We start from the raw sequence: 17,323 nt of genomic DNA on the forward strand, positions 1-17,323 counted from the left end.
TATACTATAGAGGATGAGGAGATGTGTATATATACTATAGAGGATGAGGAGATGTATATATATACTATAGAGGATGAGGATATGTGTATATATACTATAGAGGATGAGGAGATGTGTATATATACTATAGAGGATGAGGAGATGTGTATATATACTATAGAGGATGAGGAGATGTGTATATATACTATAGAGGATGAGGAGATGTATATATATACTATAGAGGATGAGGAGATGTGTATATATACTATAGAGGATGAGGAGATGTATATATATACTATAGAGGATGAGGAGATGTGTATATACTATAGAGGATGAGGAGATGTGTATATACTATAGAGGATGAGGAGATGTATATATACTATAGAGGATGAGGAGATGTGTATATATACTATAGAGGATGAGGAGATGTGTATATATACTATAGAGGATGAGGAGATGTGTATATACTATAGAGGATGAGGAGATGTATATATACTATAGAGGATGAGGAGATGTATATATACTATAGAGGATGAGGAGATGTGTATATACTATAGAGGATGAGGAGATGTGTATATATACTATAGAGGATGAGGAGATGTGTATATACTATAGAGGATGAGGAGATGTATATATACTATAGAGGATGAGGAGATGTGTATATATACTATAGAGGATGAGGAGATGTGTATATATACTATAGAGGATGAGGAGATGTGTATATACTATAGAGGATGAGGAGATGTGTATATATACTATAGAGGATGAGGAGATGTGTATATATACTATAGAGGATGAGGAGATGTGTATATACTATAGAGGATGAGGAGATGTATATATACTATAGAGGATGAGGAGATGTATATATATATACTATAGAGGATGAGGAGATGTGTATATATACTATAGAGGATGAGGAGGTGTATATATACTATAGAGGATGAGGAGATGTATATATACTATAGAGGATGAGGAGATGTGTATATATACTATAGAGGATGAGGAGATGTGTATATATACTATAGAGGATGAGGAGATGTGTATATATACTATAGAGGATGAGGAGATGTGTATATACTATAGAGGATGAGGAGATGTATATATACTATAGAGGATGAGGAGATGTATATATATATACTATAGAGGATGAGGAGATGTGTATATATACTATAGAGGATGAGGAGGTGTATATATACTATAGAGGATGAGGAGATGTATATATACTATAGAGGATGAGGAGATGTGTATATATACTATAGAGGATGAGGAGATGTGTATATATACTATAGAGGATGAGGAGATGTGTATATATACTATAGAGGATGAGGAGATGTGTATATACTATAGAGGATGAGGAGATGTATATATACTATAGAGGATGAGGAGATGTATATATATATACTATAGAGGATGAGGAGATGTGTATATATACTATAGAGGATGAGGAGGTGTATATATACTATAGAGGATGAGGAGATGTATATATACTATAGAGGATGAGGAGATGTGTATATATACTATAGAGGATGAGGAGATGTGTATATATACTATAGAGGATGAGGAGATGTATGTATACTATAGAGGATGAGGAGATGTGTATATACTATAGAGGATGAGGAGATGTGTATATATACTATAGAGGATGAGGAGATGTGTATATATACTATAGAGGATGAGGAGATGTGTATATATACTATAGAGGATGAGGAGATGTGTATATATACTATAGAGGATGAGGAGATGTGTATATACTATAGAGGATGAGGAGATGTGTATATATACTATAGAGGATGAGGAGATGTGTATATATATACTATAGAGGATGAGGAGATGTGTATATATACTATAGAGGATGAGGAGATGTATATATACTATAGAGGATGAGGAGATGTGTATATATACTATAGAGGATGAGGAGATGTATATATACTATAGAGGATGAGGAGATGTGTATATATACTATAGAGGATGAGGAGATGTATATATACTATAGAGGATGAGGAGATGTGTATATATACTATAGAGGATGAGGAGATGTGTATATATACTATAGAGGATGAGGAGCCGTAACGATAGCCAAAGAATAGGTGATAAGTGTCTGATCGCGAGATCAGAGATGAGGGTGTAGACGTAGATGAGGGTGTAGACGTAGATGGGGATGTAGACGTAGATGAGGGTGTAGACGTTGATGAGGGTCTGTCACGCGCTGCGCTTCGGCTTCCAACTCCGGCCGTGAGCGCAGTGTCCCGGGGTCCCCGTCTGTCGGCGGGGCTGGGATTTGCAGTGCGGGACGCGCCCGCTTGCGAGTCGCAGCCTGTCACTTACCCCACTCTGCTTCTGGCACTAAGCTCTGCCACGCTCGTCCCTGTCTCCTAGGGCGCGTGCGTGGCGGAGCTCTGTAGTTTAAAGGGCCAGTGTGCTCTTAATTAGTATATACACCTGACACTACTCTATAAGTTCCTGCACCTCCCATACCCCCCTGCCGGATCTTCAGTGCCCTTTACCTGAGAGAAAGCGTATCCTATTGCCTGTTTGGCATACCCGTGTACCCAGACCGTCCTGCTACGTTTTTTGACTACGAACCTTTGCCGCCTGTCCAGACCGTCTGCTACGTTGACTACACCTCTGTCTCATCCTCCTGTACTTCGCCTTGCTCGGTTAATTGTGTGGTCGAGCCGTATTGGGGGTAGCTACCTGGGTGTCGCCTGCCGCAGCACATCCATCCCGCTTTGCGGCCTGCTCTGGTGAAGACCAGCAGCACCTCAGACTCTGCTCCCCCATACAGTCCGTGTCATCAGCCACACAGGTAGAGGATCCACTACCTGCTCCGTGACATCCTCATCCAGGTGCGTGACAGCAAGATCCGGCCATGGATCTAACTGGGGTTCCTCTGCCCGATTCGGATCTTGCATCTGTCGTGGCGCTTCAGTCCCAGCAGTTGGCCCAGCAGGCACAGCAGCTTAACCAGCTATCCGCCATGATGCAGCAGCTGCTATCTGCCCAGCAGAATCCTCCTCAAGCTCCTGTACTGCCTCCTGCAGCAGCCGTTGCCCCTGGCTCGAAACTCCGTCTGTCGCTTCCTGAGAAGTTTGAGGGGGATCCCAAGTCTTGTCGGGGTTTCGTCACACAGTGCTCCATGCACATAGAACTCATGGCAGACCAGTTCTCCACTGAACGAGCAAAGGTGGCCTTCGTCATCAGTCTCCTGTCTGGTAGGGCCTTGGCCTGGGCTACTCCACTATGGGATCGCAGTGATGCTATCACTACTAATCTCCAGGCATTCTTGATGGAATTCCGCACGGTTTTTAAAGAACCCGCCCGAGCTTCCTCTGCTGAGACTGCTTTGCTGAGTCTTTCCCAGGGCAACTCCACTGTGGGCGAATATGCCATCCGGTTCCGGACCCTGGCGTCGGAGTTGTCTTGGAATAATGAAGCTCTCTGTGCTACTTTCAAGAGGGGATTATCTAGCCAGATAAAGGATGTCCTCGCTGCCCGGGAGTTGCCATCTAATCTGAATGAACTGATACAATTGGCATCCCGGATTGATATCCGTTTCTCTGAGAGACATGAGGAACTACGCCAAGAAAGAGAATCAGCACGACCTCTGCGCTTTCCTCGCTTGGCACCTGTCTTCCAACAACCACCTCAACCTTTTACTTTGCCTCCCGCAGTGGAGGATATGCAGGTGACTGTGCAAGAAAGAACTCTCCGCCGAGCTGAGAATCTGTGTCTCTACTGCACCAGTGCTGATCATTTCCTCAAAGATTGTCCTGTGCAGCCACAGGGAAACTCTCGCACCTAGGGTTTGTGGGAGAGGCCTCCCTAGGTGTGAAATCTTCCTCTCCACGCTTAAATATGACGGTTCAGCTTCTTCCTTCTAAAGTGAACCTCTCACTCTTGGCCTTCCTGGACTCTGGCTCCGTTGGTAATTTCATTGACGCCTCTCTTCTGCACAAGTATCTTCTGCCAGTTCTATGCCTCCCGAAACCGCTGTTCATCTCCACGGTTAATGGAGAAAAACTGGACTGTACCCTGGTTGCAGCTCCATGCTCCACAGCTGGATTGGAAGACCGGAGAAGTCCTTCGCTGGAGTCCGCAATGCAAAAATCATTGTATTCACGTATGGGTGACCAAGTTGGAACCATCTTCTCGTCCACTGCCCAGTTTGCCTCCCTTTCTACTGAATTTTGCTGTTGTCTTCAGTGAAAAGCAAGCCGAAGTGTTACCTCCACATCGCCCCTACGATTGTCCCATTGACCTGCTGCCTGGCACCACACCACCCAGGGGCAGAATCTACCTTTATCTGTTCCAGAAACTCTGGCCATGTCTAAGTATATACAAGAAAACCTACAGAAGGGATTCATCAGGAAGTCCTCCTCTCCTGCCGGGGCCGGTTTCTTCTTTGTAGAAAAGGACGGATCCCTACGACCTTGCTTTGACTACCGTGGCCTGAACAAAATCACTGTTAAGAACCGCTACCCGCTTCCTTTGATCACTGAGTTGTTTGATCGTCTGCGAGGGGCTAAAATCTTTTCCAAGTTGGATCTTCGTGGGGCCTATAATTTAATTTGTATACGAAAAGGGGACGAATGGAAGACTGCATTTAATACCCGTGACGGTCATTTTGAATAATATCTGGTGATGCCTTTTGGACTCAGTAATGCTTCGTCTTCCAGGAGTTTGTCAATGACATTTTTCGTGATTTCCTATACTCCTGTGTTGTTGTTGTTGTCGTCTACTTAGATGACATTCTCATCTACTCGCCTGATCTCCATACTCATCGTTCTCACCTCCGCCAAGTTTTACAGTGCCTCCGAGACAATCATCTCTATGCTAAACTTGAAAAGTGTACTTTTGAGACTCCAGAGGCCGAAGAAGCCTTTAAACAGTTAAAATCTGCCTTCGCTTTTGCTCCTGTATTGTCGAGACCAGACTGCCAAGCCATTTATTATGGAAGTGGACGCTTCTTCGGTCGGTGCAGGCGCTATTTTGACACAAAAATCTTCCAAGAGAAAAACGATAACCTGCGGTTTCTTCTCTAAAACCTTCTCACCAGCAGATAGAAACTATACAATAGGTGATCGTGAGCTTTTGGCTATTAAGTTGGCCTTGGAAGAATGGCGCCATCTCTTGGAGGGCTCTGTACATCCACTTACCATTTATACTGACCACAAAAACTTGTTATATCTACAGACTGCTCATGGCCTCAATCCTCGTCAGGCCCGTTGGTCCCTATTTTTCTCTAGATTTGACTTTTTTATTAATTTTCGGCCTGCAGAGAAAAAGCTGACGCGCTATCCAGATCCTCTGAGGTCCAAGACCAAGAACCACAACCTCAACATATTATACCTCCCGATAGTCTCATTACTGCAGCTCCAGCAACTCTTCAGCACCTGCCTCCTGGGAAGACCTACGTAACTCCACGCCTAAGACTCCGAATCTTGAAATGGGGTCATTCCTCTCTTCTGGCTGGCCATGCCGGAATACGTAAGTCCATGCAACTTATCTCCCGACTGTATTGGTGGCCAACTCTGAGAAAAGATGTTGTTGACTTCGTCCGCTATTGTTCGGCCTCTCCTGGGACAAGACCCCTTGTGCCAAGCCTGCTGGTCTTCTACAACCTCTGCCAGTTCCTGAGCTGCCCTGGACCAACATAGCAAGGGACTTTATCACCGACCTTCCATCTTCCAGTGGCAACACGGTCATCTGGGTTGTGGTTGACCGGTTTTCTAGAATGGCCCATTTTGTGCACTTGCCAGGGTTGCCATCAGCACCGCAGCTAGCCAAGCTATTTTTCACTCACATCTTCCGTCTCCATGGACTACCTACTCATATTGTTTCCGATCGGGGGGTCCAGTTTGTCTCCAATTTCTGGAGAGCCCTCTGTTCTCGCCTCCAAGTAAAATTGGACTTCTCCTTGGCTTACCACCCTCAATCCAATTGTCAAGTTGAAAGGGTGAATCAAGTCCTGGGGGACTATATTCGTCGTTTTGTCTCCGCTCATCAAGATGACTGGACCGATTTACTACCCTGGGCCGAATTTTCTTATAACCATAGGAATTCTGAGTCCACTGGAACTTCCCCCTTCTTTGTGGTCTTCGGCCTTCACCCTCGTCCACCTCTTCCTCTGTCTTCCTCTTCTTCTGAAGTACCTATGGCTGACAAACTGGTACAAAATTTTGTCTCTATCTGGCAGAAGACTCGCCATTCTCTTCTTCTTGCTACGGGCCGTATGAAGTCTCAAGCGGACAGGAAAAGACATCCTCTCCCCCGAGTTCTCTCCTGGGGACAAGGTGTGGTTGTCCTCCAAGTACATCCGCTTCAAGGTACCTTCTTACAAGCTAGGTCCACGTTTTTTGGGTAACTACAATAGTGAAGAACAAACGGGGCACTCACAAGGTGAACATCCACTCCTAATCTATTTTCCGGCTATTTGGAAACATACACATGGATATGGCGGGTATTCATATAGATATGCCACCTGCGGGGTGCATACAAGGCCGGATGAAGTGGGTAGATCCTGCGAAACTACCGGTGTAGCCTCCGAGCGCTCCTTGAAGACGCCGATTCCACCGATGTCCCCGGACTCCGAGGAATGACAGCCATAGCCTAGCAGTGAGTGCATACTACCTTTCTTTTTCAAAGTTACCACGTTTTTTGGGTCCATATAAAGTCAAAAAGCGACTTAATCCCGTGGCTTATTCTCTCCATCTGCCCTCCTCTCTAAGGATCCCGAATTCCTTCCATGTTTCCCTCTTGAAGCCTGTCATCTACAATCTTTTCTCTCGAGAAGACATCACGCCCTCCTCCATCTCTGGTACCTCTGATGTTTTTGCTGTAAAAGAAATTCTTGCTTCCAAGTTGGTCAGTTGGAAAACGCTTGGAAAAGCTGGAAAACGCTTGGAAAAGTTGGAAAACGCTACTTCCTTGTGGACTGGGAAGGATTCGGTCCAGAAGAGAGGTCTTGGGAGCCTCAGGACAATATTCTGGACAAAGATCTTCTTAAAAAGTTTCTGAGCCGTGGGAAGAGGGGGAGACCCCAAAGGGGGGGTACTGTCATGCGCTGCGCTCCGGCCGTGAGCGCAGGGTCCTTGTCTGTCGGCGGCGCTGGGATTCGCATCGCGGGACACGCCTGCATGGGAGTCCCAGCCCATCACTTACCCCGCTCTGTTGCTTCTGGCACTAAGCTCCGCCGCGCTCGTGCCCGTCTCCTAGGGCACACGCGCGGCAGAGGTCTGTAATTTAAAGGGCCAGTGCGCTGTTAATTAGTATGTACACCTGACACTACTCTATAAGTTCCTGCACCTCCCACACCCCCCTGCCAGATCTTCAGTGCCCTTTGCCTGAGAGAAAGCGTATCCTATTGCCTGTTTGCCATACCCGTGTATCCAGACCGCCCCGCTACGTTTTTTTACTACGAACCTTTGCCGCCTGTCCTGACCTTCTGCTACGTTGACTATGCCTCTTCCTACTGTACTTCGCCTTGCCCAGTTACCTATGTGGTCAAGCCGTATTGGGGGTAGCGACCTGGGTGTCGCCTGCCGCAGCAAATCCATCCTGCTTTGCGGCGGGCTCTGGTGAAGACCAGCGGCACCTTAGACTCCGCTCCCCGATACGGTCCGTGTCATCAACCACACAGGTAGAGGATCCACTACCTGCTCCGTGACATCCTCATCCAGGTGCGTGACAGGGTCTAGACGTAGATGAGGGTCTAGACGTAGATGAGGGTCTAGACGTAGATGAGGGTCTAGACGTAGATGAGGGTCTAGACGTAGACGCGAGCGTAGACGCGAGTGCAGACATAGACGCGAGCGTAGAGGAGAGTGTAGACGTAGATGAGAGTGTAGACTTAGATGAGAGTGTAGACGTAGATGAGAGTGGAGACTTAGATGAGAGTGTAGAGGAGAGTGGAGACGTAGAAAAGGGTGTAGACATAGATGAGAGTGTAGACGATGATTGTAGATTTACATGAGAGTTAATGTAGATGAGACTGTAGATGAGAGTGTAGACGTACAGTGAGGCAAAAAAGTATTGTCAGACACCAATTGTGCAAGTTCTCCCACTTATAAAGATGAGGCTGTAATTTTCCTCATAGGTTATAACCTCAACTATGAGAAACAGAATGAGAAAAAAATCCATAAAATCACATTGTCTGATATTTAAAGATTTTATTTTCAAATGATGGTGGAAAATAAGTATTTGGTCAATAAGAAAAGTTCATCTCAATACTTAGTTATATCCTCTTTGTTGGCAATGACAGAGGTCAAACGTTTTCTGTAAGTCTTCACAAGGTTTTCACACACTGTTGCTGGTATTTTGGCCCATTCCTCCATGCAGATCTCCTCTAGAGCAGTGATGTTTTTGGGCTGTTGCTGGGCAAAACAGACTTTCAACTCCCTCCAAAGGTTTTCTATGGGGTTGAGATGTGGAGACTGGCTAGGCCATTCCAGGACCTTGAAGCCACTCCTTTGTTGCCCGGGTGGTGTGTTTGGGATCATTGTAATGCTGAAAGACCCAGCATTGTTTCATCTTCAATGCCCTTGCTGATGAAAGGAGGTTTTTAGTCAAAATCTCACAATACATGGCCCCATTCATTCTTTCCTTTCCTACACAGATCAGTCGTCCTGGTCCCTTTGCTGAAAAACAGCCCCAAAGCATGATGTTTCCAACCCCATGCTTCACAATAGGTACGGTGTTCTTTGGATGCAACTCTCCACCAAACACGACGAGTTGAGTTTTTACCAAAATGTTCTACTTTGGTTTCATCTGACCAAATGACATTCTCCCAATCCACTTCTGGATCATCCAAATGCTCTCTAGCAAGTACTTAGTGGCATAGTGTGTTACTGATGGTAGCCTTTGTTACGTGCTCTCTGCAGGTCGTTCTCTAGATCCCCCCCCCCATGTGGTTCTGGGATTTTTGCTCACCATTCTTGTGATCATTTTGACACTACAGGGTGAGATCTTTCTTGGAGCCCCAGATCAAGGGAGATTATCAGTGGTCTTGTATGTCTTCCATTTTCTAATAATTACTCCCACAGTTGACTTCTTCACACCAAGCTGCTTGCCTATTGCAGATTCAGTCTTCCCAGCCTGGTGCAGGTCTACAATTTTGTTTCTGGTGTCCTTCGACAGCTCTTTGGTCTTGGCCATAGTGGAGTTTGGAGTGTGACTGTTTGAGGTTGTGGACAGGTGTCTTTTATACTGATAACAAGTTCATACAGGATCCATTAATACAGGTAACGAGTGGAGGACAGAGGAGACTCTTACAGAAGAAGTTACAGGTCTTTGAGAGGCAGAAATCTTGCTTTTTTGTAGGTGACCAAATAATTATTTTACTGAGGAATTTACCAATTAATTCATTAGTGATCCTACAATGTGATTTCCTGTATTCTTTCCCCCCCCCCATTCTGTCTTTCATAGTTGAGGTTATACCTAGTGTAGACGTAGATGAGAGTGTAGACGTAGATGAGAGTGTAGACGTAGATGAGAGTGTAGACTTATTCTATCCAGAGAATTCTGTGCGCAGTTGTGAAAATAGTGAATTGTTATAATTAGACGTCCTGCATGAACCCACAGACAGTTCAGGTCGTTATCGAAGGAGCAGGAGAGTTCATGCCCACAAATCCATCTGCGTAATAAGGTTCGTGGGCTCAGACGTGGTCAGGTATTGTACAGATGTGTAGAGTGCTTGGAGGAGATCAGGGGCCCAGAGACTATCTTCTCTGAGAAATATTGGGTGAACACTGTGTTCCGTCTGAGTCAGTCGATGCCAGGGCCGCTCGGACCTATAATTTTCCCCATTGACTTGTAATGAAGAAAACTGTGTCCCTGTAGCAGAATGTGACCCTCCACACAGGGACACCCTTTTCTGCTTTACAGCCAGCTCCCTCTCACTCCCTGACCCCTAATCCTTGGTAGCAAAAAAACAGAAAGAATTTCTCCAAAAACAGGCGCTTCTCCCAATAAAAGGTATACAAGATATACAAGATTAAAAAGCACTTTCAACGCGTTTCTAGCTCGGACCGAGCTCCTTATCAAGACGTTCATGTTTCACAGTAGTAGGGACACACATATAAATGGATACTGTGCTAATTGCATTAGCTAGGAAATTGCCCGGGAAACAAGTACAGTGATCCCTCAACTTACAATGGTTTCAACATACAATGGTCCAGAAAAGGCCATTGTAAGTTGAAACCAGACTCCACATACAATGCTATGGACAGTCCAGATCTGTGAAACATGTCAATGAACTGACCAATCAGAATGGGCATTCACTGGTAAAACTCCTGTGCTACTGAAGTGAATGCACTGCCTGGTGTCTAATAGCGCCCCCTACAGTACAGGGAGGTATTACATGTTCTGTACACTTTACCTGGGCCAGGATTAGCTGTTCTTTTGGACACCAGGTGAGGGGGACTCCATGTTACTTTTTTAGGACATTGTGTGTACTGTACAGGACCCCGAAGAAGCTCCTGTCCTCTACATAGACCAGTGTTTCCCAAGCAGGGTGCCCCCAGCTGTTGCAAAACTACAACTCCCAGCATGCCCGGACAGCCTTTGGCTGTCCGGGCATGCTGGGAGTTGTAGTTTTGCAACAGCTGGAGGCTCCCTGCTTGGGAAACACTGACAAAGACAGTGATTTACAGCTCCCAGCAGATCTTTATTACTTTTATATATAAGGATTTGCTTTATCTATATTAGTTATCTACTTTATTTTTATTTAATCCTCACTTTTTCCTATTTTTGATGACATTTTGGTGCCTCTAGAACCAATTACCAGGTTTCCATAGAGTTCTGGTCTCAACATACAATGGTTTCAACATACAATGGTCTCAACATACAATGGTTTCAACATACAATGGTCGTCCCAGAACCAATTAATATTGTAACTTGAGGGAACACTGTACACCCAAATCCTGGCTTCACTGAAGGTGTTCAAAAATGGTAGTTTTACAACATCCTGTGGCACTTAACTTATATGATAAACGTATCTAAGTATATTAATGGCCCATACAAAAAATATGGAGAAAAACTGTTCCAGGTTTAACCCCCCCCCCCCCAAAGGACGAGGGGGCACTCCCTCCGTCTGGAGAAGAAAAGGTTTAGTCTAAAGGGGCGACACGCCTTCTTTACCGTGAGGACTGTGAATTTATGGAACGGTCTACCTCAGGAACTGGTCACAGCAGGAACAATTAACAGCTTTAAAACAGGATTAGATACATTGCTGGAACAAAATAACATTAATGCTTATGAATCAAATTTAAAATCCCATCCCTTCCCCAATATCGCGCCGCACCCCTTCCCTTAATTCCCTGGTTGGACTTGATGGACTTATGTCTTTTTTCAACCGTACTAACTATGTAACTATGTAACTATGTAACTATGTAACTATGTAATTATGTAACTATGTAATTATGTAACTATGTAACTATGTAATTATGTAACTATGTAACTATGTAACTAACTATGTAACTATGTAACTATGTAACTATGTAATTATGTAACTATGTAACTATGTAACTATGTAACTATGCAACTATGTAATTATGTAATTATGTAACTATGTAACTATGTAACTATGTAACTATGTAATTATGTAACTATGTAACTATGTAACTAACTATGTAACTATGTAACTATGTAACTATGTAACTATGTAATTATGTAATTATGTAACTATGTAACTATGTAATTATGTAATTATGTAACTATGTAATTATGTAATTATGTAATTATGTAACTATGTAATTATGTAACTATGTAACTATGTAATTATGTAACTATGTAATTATGTAATTATGTAACTATGTAATTATGTAACTATGTAACTATGTAACTATGTAATTATGTAATTATGTAATTATGTAACTATGTAACTATGTAATTATGTAACTATGTAACTATGTAATTATGTAACTATGTAACTATGTAATTATGTAACTATGTAATTATGTAACTATGTAACTATGTAACTATGTAACTATGTAACTATGTAATTATGTAATTATGTAACTATGTAATTATGTAACTATGTAATTATGTAACTATGTAACTATGTAACTATGTAACTATGTAACTATGTAATTATGTAATTATGTAACTATGTAATTATGTAACTATGTAATTATGTAACTATGTAATTATGTAACTATGTAACTATGTAACTATGTAATTATGTAATTATGTAACACATTAGTTCCCAATTCTTATAGAATTAATAACCATCCTAAATAAAATTCAGTAGTGCACTTAAAAAACTAAAAGATATAGATGGATTTGACCAATAAATAGTTAAAACACAGTGTAGAAAGTAAAATCCTGAGGAATGCTATTCCACAGTAATTGTCTGTCAATCATCATTAAAGGAGAACTCCGGCGCGCACTTTTTTTTTCCTTTTATCCGGTCCGGGCTGCAAAATAATAGAAAACGCACTCTCTCTTACCTGCCAACGAGCCCCCGGTGCTCCGTTACACTCCGGTACAGGTGTTGGGTCCCCGGACTGTATTCTTCTTACTTCCTGTTAGCCCGGCACGTCACATGGAGCTTCAGCCTATCACCGGCCACAGCGATGTCCCGCCTCTGCTGGTGATAGGCTGAAGCTCCGTGTGACGTGCCGGGCTAACAGGAAGTAAGAAGAATACAGCCCGGGGACCCAACACCTGTACCGGAGCATCGGGGGCTCGTTGGCAGGTAAGAGAGAGTGCGTTTTCTATTATTTTGCAGCCCGGACGGGATAAAAGGAAAAAAAAAGTGCGCGCCGGAGTTCTCCTTTAAGTGTTGTTACTCTGTGTTTACATTGTAGTAGTGCGGTTATGTCATAATGATGCTGTGAGTACGAGGGAGACCACTAAAGCTGAATTCTAGATGTGAGTATTAGCATAGACAGCCTCCAGATAATTGCATTTCTTCAATTAGTAGTGGGTTATGCTGTAGAGAATAAAGAGAGTACAGACAGTCAGCTGTCTATTAGAGCGCGCTGCTCATGTGCATCTTAATCGGCATTCTCTGTGATTTATTGCTGGAGATAGACTACAGTGGTCCCTCAAGTTACAATATTAATTGGTTCCAGGACGACCATTGTATGTTGAAACCATTGTATGTTGAGACCAGAACTCTATGGAAACCTGGTAATTGGTTCTGAAGCCACCAAAATGTCATCCAAAAATCGGAAATGTGAGGATTAAAGATAAATATGTAGAAAACTAATATAGATAAAGCAAATCCTTATATATAAAAGTAAGAAAGATCTGCTGGGAGCTGTAAATCACTGTCTATGTCAGTGTTTCCCAAATAGGGTGCCTCCAGCTGTTGCAAAACTACAATTCCCAGCATGCTCGGACAGCCTTCGGCTGTCCGGGCATGCTGGGAGTTGTAGTTTTGCAACAGCTGGAGGCACCCTCTTTGGGAAACACTGGTCTATGTAAAGGACATAAAAATAAAATGGAGCCGCCCTCACCTGATGTCTAAAGGAGCAGCTAACCCTGGCACAGGTAAAGAGTACAGAACATGTAATACCTCCCTGTACTGTAGGGGGCGCAACCAGACACCAGTCACTGCATACACTTCAGTAATACAGGCAAAGAGTACAGAACATGTAATACCTCCCTGTACTGTAGGGGGTGCTACCAGACACCAGTCAGTGCATACACTTCAGTAATACAGGTAAAGAGTACAGAACATGTAATACCTCCCTGTACTGTAGGGGGCACTACCAGACACCAGTCAGTGCATACACTTCAGTAATAGAGGTAAAGAGTACAGAACATGTAATACCTCCCTGTACTGTAGGGGGCCGTACCAGACATCAGTAAGTGCATACGCTTCAGTAATACAGGTAAAGAGTACAGAACATGTAATACCTTCCTGTACTGTAGAGGGCACTACCAGACACCAGTCAGTGCATACACTTCAGTAATAGAGGTAAAGAGTACAGAACATGTAATACCTCCCTGTACTGTAGGGGGCGCAACCAGACACCAGTCACTGCATACACTTCAGTAATACAGGTAAAGAGTACAGAACATGTAATACCTCCCTGTACTGTAGGGGGAGCTACCAGACACCAGTCAGTGCATACACTTCAGTAATACAGGTAAAGAGTACAGAACATGTAATACCTCCCTGTACTGTAGAGGGCGCTACCAGACACCAGTCAGTGCATACACTTCAGTAATACAGGTAAAGAGTACAGAACATGTAATACCTCCCTATACTGTAGGGGGCGCTACCAGACACCAGTCAGTGCATACACTTCAGTAATACAGGTAAAGAGTACAGAACATGTATTACCTCCCTGTGCTGTAGGGGGCGCTACCAGACACCAGTCAGTGCATACACTTCAGTAATACAGGTAAAGAGTACAGAACCTGTAATATCTCCCTGTACTGTAGGGGGCGCTACCAGACACCAGTCAGTGCATACACTTCAGTAATACAGGTAAAGAGTACAGAACATGTAATACCTCCCTGTACTGTAGGGGGCGCTACCAGACACCAGTCAGTGCATACACTTCAGTAATACAGGTAAAGAGTACAGAACATGTAATACCTCCCTGTACTGTAGGGGGCGCTACCAGACACCAGTCAGTGCATACACTTCAGTAATACAGGTAAAGAGTACAGAACATGTAATACCTCCCTATACTGTAGGGGGCGCTACCAGAAACCAGTCAGTGTATACACTGTAGGAATACAGGTGTTTTACGATTGGTCGGTTCTTCCAGCCATTGACACGTATCACAGATCTGGACTCTCTGTACATTGCATGTTGAGTCTGGTTTCAAGTTACAATGGTCCAGAAAAGACATTGTATGTTGAAACTATTGTATGTTGAGGCCATTGTAAGTCGAGGGATCACTGTATTTTGAAAAAATAGAAATTAGTATTAACAATCTGTTTCAGTACATTAGGTATTGAATGCACTTGCGCGCTGCTCATGCGCATCTTGGTCGCCATTCTTTGTGATTTGTTGCTGTAGGTGAAAACCATTTTTTAGAAAGAGAAATTAGTGGTAGCAAACTGTTAAATATATCAGCGCCGTATATGCGCATATAGTTCTGCAGGCATTTGCATACAGCATGTGTATTTGTATTTGTAGGGTGGGGATTTGAATTATTACGTTTGCCAGTCTTAACCTTCTTATGTAACATAGAATGTGTTGACGCTGAATTATATATATATATATATATATATATATATATATATATATATATATATATATAGACAATGGAAAGGGACAAAGGGTGTCTTTGCAAAGAGTGTAAATTATAACCCTTGTATACATATGTGCAGAATTATATGTCTTTTTAGATAGAAATATATATATATATATTTGCACTTATCAGTGAACATGGAATACTATGCGAATAGACTTAAAGGGGACCTCTCATCAAATAAACTTTTGATATATTTTAGATTAATGAATGTTGAATAACTTTCCAATAACAGGTTAATGACAAATCTGCTTCTTTCTATTGTATTTTTCCCGATCAGTCCCGTCAGCAGCATTTCTGACTCATGCTGGAGTCCTAAACACTCAGAGCTGCCAGCCTGCTTTGTTCACAGCCAAACAGACTGTGCACAAAGCAGACTGGCAGCTCGTAGTGTTTAGGACTCCAGCATGAGTCTGAAATGCTTGCTGCCAGGACTGGTAGGGAGACCCCTAGTGGTCATTTCTTCAAAGTGGAAAATTAAATAGAAAGAAGCAGATTTTTTAATAACATGCAATTGTAAAGTTATTCTGCAGACATTAATCTATAATATATCAAAAGTTTTTTTGATGAGAGGTCCCCTTTAATCTCAGGGATGTATTGATCTCCCGTTTGACCACATTTAATAATACTGGCGACGTAGTTCCAGAGAATAATAACTCTGTTAATCTCTTCTCCAGTGAAGATACTGTCTCCATGAATAGATTGTTTCATACGCTAGAAAATAAACTTAAAGAAGAACTCCAACATCAGATCGATTGTCATTTTTCTGAAACTATATATCTCTGAAAAAACTACACGTAGAGGTCTTAGACTGACCTTTAACTCTACTTTCCCTGATGAGGAAATGTATACTGTACAATGGTTTAATCATCTGCTTGATGTATGCCCCTTTAATACGCTCGCACCTTTAACATGTTGTTGCAAAAACGCAGCAAAATGTGTGATAATGTTAACAATGATATTGGACGGGTAAATAGAGGAGTTGCGCCAATTTTCTCTGCACCCCGATTTCACAACAATCAATCAAAACATTACTAATAGAATATTAAAATTGGAAACTGAGTTTATAGAGAAAAAGGTCATTAAACTTAACAGGGACAGATTGGATTATAAAAGAGGAAATCCCTGGCTATGGAAGAATTCTCCCCAAAAACACCAGACAAGACGATGTGGGAGGCACAAGCGAAAGTCACTATCAAACATTATATTCCCAATAATCTCCTCAATATAGTAATATCCCTTGGGGGGATCCTTAGACCTCCATAATGCACTTTCTATAATTATATAGTGCATTAATGCATGAACGCATATATACATGTCTATTCTCCTTTATTATTGTTTCCATGCATATATATTTGCATATTCATCTCCCATTATTAGTTTTTAATATAACAAAGGATGTGACAATTAATTAATTTTGCATTAAAGGGGTACTCCGGTGAAAACCTTTTTTCTTTTAAATCAACTGGTGGCAGAAAGTTAAACATATTTGTAAATTACTTCTATTAAAAAATCTTAATCCTTCCAGTACTTATTAGCTGCTGAATGCTACAGAGGAAATTCCTTTCTTTTTGGAACACTGATGACATCACGAGCACAGTGCTCTCTCTGCTGACATCTCTGTCCATTTTAGCAACCGTGCATAGCAGATGTATGCTAAGGGCACCATGGTGGCTCAGTGGTTAGCACTGCTGCCTTGCAGTGCTGGGGACTTGGGTTCAAATCCCACTAAGGACAACAATAAATAAAGCGTTATTATTATTATAATAATAACGTCAGCAGAGAGAAGTGTGCTCTCTGATGACATCACGAGCACAGTTCTCTCTGCTGACGTTATTATAATAATAATAATAATGCTTTATTTATTGTTGTCCTTAGTGGGATTTGAACCCAAGTCCCCAGCAAAAGAATTTGCTCTGTAGTATTCAGCAGCTAATAAGTACAGGAAGGATTAAGATTTTTTAATAGAAGTAATTTACATATATGTTTAACTTTCTGCCACCAGTTGATTTAAAAGAAAAAAGGTTTACACCGGAGTACCCCTTTAAATTTTATTAACTCTATTACGAGCAGTAATTATAATAAGATGTACATATATTATAATAACATCCATTTTTCATCAGAACTCA

This window comes from Hyla sarda, chromosome 1, assembly GCF_029499605.1.
Source record: "Hyla sarda isolate aHylSar1 chromosome 1, aHylSar1.hap1, whole genome shotgun sequence".
Taxonomy (NCBI): Eukaryota; Metazoa; Chordata; class Amphibia; order Anura; family Hylidae; genus Hyla; species Hyla sarda.